We start from the raw sequence: 4,939 nt of genomic DNA, 5'->3' as shown, positions 1-4,939 counted from the left end.
AAGCTATGATCCGTCCACTTTGGTGCTTGATGCACTTGTAAATCGTGCATTTAAGCCAAACCTGGGTGTTAAAGAACATTTTGTAAGTGCATGAATGAGTCCAGTTGTGGAAAGCTACACCTCGCACTTCTAGGTGCGTCACTTCTCAAACAGTAATTCAGATGACTGATTTCCCCAATCAGCAGTCATCCAGGTTTTTAGAAGGCTGTTGACAAGCCATTCATTTGATTTAAGTGTGAACAAGGGAAGCATCCACAAGTTGGCACTGAAATTAGTACCAGCTCAGCTCGACTGGATCTGACTTTGTTTGAGTCGCTTTCCATTACAATTGAGTGCAATCTCAAGATGGCTGAGATGACATAAAAGGTGGCTCGAAAAGAAACGTTAAATTAACTCCCTGCGCATTTTCAAATGTCTGCACCTTGCCGATGCACCACTGTGTCCATATAAATGTTGCAGTTTTCATTCCAGTGCAATTGCAAGTTTCTAAATAGGATTGGTTTGATTTCTGTAATAATCAGTGACCGGCAGCCTTTTGACATTGCATTTTAAACTCATTTCAGGGAGCTACTAAATAAAGGAGCTGGCCTTAAATACCAAATTGATTTAAGTCAAGTCAAGCCAAGTAGGGAGTTGAACTTTAATTGAGGAAGCTCTGATGACATCGTTTCCCCAAATATTCATTTTGGGTAGACTAAAACAGAAAAACAAGGCTTTGCTTTGTGAAGCATTTAATTTTCTATTAACACCTCGTTTGTGTTTGGAAAAGATGCGCAAAATGCCGCAAAGAGTCTCACACTCAAAACTTTGGGAGACCAATTAATCCTCACTAACGAAGCTGAGATCACTTCATTTGAACAGACAACTGTTAGACAATTGACAATTGTTCGATATTCACGCATAAAAGGAGAGTTCATACCCTTTCACGGAGAGCAAATCTTCACAGGCCGAAACCACACAAAGTGCCTTCTGTGTTGCGTCCGCACGCAGGGAAGCGTTTCACATACTTTCCTAATTATTTTTTTCTCTTCAGAGAGATTTCTGAATCGGTTCTTTATCTCAACTCTTGCAAGGATCCTCAGTTTCCCTCGCGGCGTCATTATACCATCAATCTCCTCGCCTCGTTCAGTTTTATTTATACCCGGTAATAAGTCAGATTCAGTTTCGAACCGGTAGCACAATACTCAAACAGAAATGTATCCAAATTTTTACTGAGCCCAACTATAGCTGCTATGCATAACAATGATGATTCGATTATCCTAGAAGGATTTACTTCTTTTGGTCCAGTAATTTGCTCTCCGGTTTTTTCTCTTCGTGGTCGTCTGTGACTAATGCAGTTCGAATCAAGCGAAATTAAACCCATACACGTCTCCTCGCTTTGCCTGTCTGTTTTCCAAACTAAACTCTCACAGAAGACTTTAGCATGCCATGACATCACTGAGAAATTTGCCTTATGTGGGAGCAAGTTATCTTTCATTTAGCTCCACCTAATTATAAAGTATTGATTAAAACCTCATGTCACAAATTTAAAAGATGACATGGAAACATTTCAATCTGATTTCACTAATCAATGCCTCAAGCATAAACATAACCATCTGTCCAGTTCGGATGGAACTAAAAATAATTTTGGTACTTATTAACAGGCATAAAAAGGGATACGATTATCTCGGTATGCTGAGGAGCAACCTTTTCTGACATTTCATTAAAAAAATCTGACAGTTTGCACCCGGAACGTTTTGTTTTTTTAGCTCGACGCTGGGAACTGGACCCGTGTCAGAGTTAATTCAAATGAATTTGCATATTAGAAATAGAAACCCTGAGGAAAGTCTATGGGTCTATTTTAAAACCAACTTCCAGTACGATTTATATCTGTCTTCCTGTTTTTCTCTGTCTTCGGGGAGCCCTCCTGGTTTGGAGGCTGTCCTTTTAAAATGAACCAGAGTTGATTTCACATGCTTCTCACTGGAGACTAAAACTCTGTGGTTAAAGTAAATGAAGGGAGTTATTTAAGACAAAGTTTCTGAAAAAAACATGCTTTAGGCTGCATGCAATACTTCTGATTTGAACATATCCAACAAAAACTTGAGTAAGCTAAAGCTTTTTCATACTGTCATTTATTTTCTTGTTTAGGCCAAGCATGTATTTACCTCAAAATTCAGTTGCATTGTACTCCAAGCCAACTAAGCGTACTCACGGTTTGCAAAGTCATTCAGAGTTAAAATCTAACATCCATTGACAAATGTTCTATTCATACTAGAAATCATACTGGAAAAATCTTTGAAATGGTCATGTCTAATTATGCCTCATCTTGCTCATTTGCTTAAATGTTACCTAAAATGAAACACTGGGATTTCTGTACCCAAACTACACAACCACCCTTTTCGGTAAAGAAACAACCCCTCAAGGTTCAATTCAGTGCTGTAAAAAATAACTTCTTCCTTCTTCAGCTGGGCAGCATGAAACGTGTTAAAACACCTGCTGCTTTCCTTTGTGTGTCTGACATTTTGTGGTAATAAAATCACTCAACAGCATTTTACTATGTATTACGACAAGAAAGCAATATTAGGATTCAAGCAAGAGAGTTTCACTCTACTCCATATGTCCTTGTAATTCTTTAAAGGGATCGGCCCATTTCGTTGATACATAAATGTCGGGGAAATAGTTTTCACGGCCATTAAATCACGAAAGTACCGTTTCATTCAGTACCTTGCGTCAGTGTACATTTGGTCACATTACAATAACGCCAAAGCCAATTTTAGTTTGCAATACACAGACATGAAGTAAGTGCATATTGTGAAGTAAAATGGTTCAATTCCCTTTATTTATTTATTTTTTTTTTACAAGATGCTGCCATCTTTACTCTGATAAACCCTAAATGAAATGAAGTGTAACGAATATTTCATAGACATCAACTAATTTATAAATGGCTTCAACTTTTAGGTCATTTAATACCAGCATAAGTCCAGCTGCGAAGTTTTTTTTAAAGACAAAGTGAACAAGTAGCATCATGAACGCCAAGCCAGAAATGCGTTGTTGAAAGCTGCCTTGTTGATAAGAAGTCACCCAAATTCAGAGCAAAAATATTGGCTGAAATTGAAAACTTTAAAAAAAAAAAAAAAAAAGAACTTTCAGTGATGGTAGAATATTGAAAATGGACTCACGTGGGAAAGGTAACAAACAAGGATGTCTTCTTCTTCTTCTTCTTCTTCTTCTTCTTCTTCTTCTCTGATAAACAGTGCGCATTACCGCCCCCTACTGATTTGAAGTGTGAAATCTTATCCTATATTCGTATGAAAAGTTCTGGTTTTACAAGAAACTGACAAAAATGCCTTACTTAAAATGTTATTTGAATTTAAGTACGATAACTCAACTAATTTAAATTGTTCTTTTTCCTCGTGAAATCAATTTTGAGTACTTTTTTCTCTATAACATTTTATACAATTCACAAGTACATGCTCAACTGTATCCTGTGATTGGCCACATTCATAAATTCCTGCAGGACATTTTCCTCTTCTTTTCAGGTTAGAATTTAAATATGAATGACCAAGTCAAAGTCTTGATAAAATGTCACCTTCTCTCATTTCTTCTTTCACAACAGATTTCATTTCTGTTTTCCTGTATAAGATTGATAAAGAAATTTCTCAAACCACGGAACAAAAGGGCGGAATGGAAATGGATAAAGAACCAGGGGATTAATTAGAGACACATGATAGGACAGTAGATGCAAAAGCTTGTTTGCACTAATGCAAAAAACTGAAAAGAATATGAAAAAATCTAAAGAACATAACTAAACCATAAACATAAATATACACACCAATCAAAACCAAACTCAAACTCCCCAGCATTGTGACAAAAGAAAGCTATAAGAAGTCAGTTTGGTATACACCCAATTCTGTGTGGCAGAAAACGCCACACATCGAAAAAAACACAACTGTGAAACACTGTGATTTTGCAGAGGCGCTTTTCTGAAACAGAAACAGGGAGGATAGTCTGGATATTGGGTCTATATTAGTATAAACGAAAAATGTGTTCTTAAACCAAACTACGAACATGAACAGCGACGCCTTAACAGACTGAAACATTTTTGCTCTAATAGACTGAAAGATCAGCGGGTTTTCATCCAAGGATCATTTTTCTCTTTGGTGCAAAAAGTGGAACAGATGTTCTGCAGATTAATGACTTTAACAGATTTAGCAACAGCACAGTCCAGGCCCGATTATGACTGGGCCTGGAGTGACAATTACTTTTCCTGACATGTTATCTCTCTTCCTCTGTTATTTGGTCATTCATTCATTCAGCTACATTTGACACTTTGAACAGAGGTAGAAAGTGTTGAGCTTAAGTCTGTAAAGCCGAAACATTTGGTGCATTGAGGGATCTTTCGAGTTGAGATTTGAACCATGGTAATAGCTTTTTGGCTCGACTTTTATTAAACTGGAATTCGAAATTTGAGACTTGTGTTCTTCCTTAATTCAACATACTGAAAATTGCTCCAAAACACATGGGACCACAGATGTATCACAGTTAGACAGAAAAAAATAAATAAATGTTGATTTTGGCTCAAGGTTAAAGTCTGTGAAAAGAGCCTGGGAATGCAAGTTTGGAACTGAATGCCGTTTTTTTTTTTTTTAAGACAATGCTGGAGAGACATAGACACCTAAAGGCAGGCTAGGATTCTCTTCGGACCTCTCGGGAGAAGTATTCTCTCAAAGCTGGACCGACAACTTGCAACATGAAACCACAGAGTCTTCGAAGTCTGTTCCCATCCTCTCCACCATGTGTCCGCCTGCTGCGCGTTTAACATCATCAGAGGAAAATAATAAGTACATTTCCTCATTACGGGGCCCCCCATCCTCAATATATGGGTGTCTTGCTTGTGTGTGTGATTGTTCTCTCTTAAACTAGAAGTGATTTATTGTAACGGGGCTTTAGGATAACT

The sequence above is a fragment of the Poecilia latipinna genome, unplaced genomic scaffold (genome assembly GCF_001443285.1).
Source record: "Poecilia latipinna isolate Pla-1442-1.1 unplaced genomic scaffold, P_latipinna-1.0 Scaffold1067, whole genome shotgun sequence".
In the NCBI taxonomy this organism is placed as follows: Eukaryota; Metazoa; Chordata; class Actinopteri; order Cyprinodontiformes; family Poeciliidae; genus Poecilia; species Poecilia latipinna.
The sequence above is the reverse complement of the archived record's forward strand: the minus strand, read 5'-3'. Positions refer to the sequence as shown.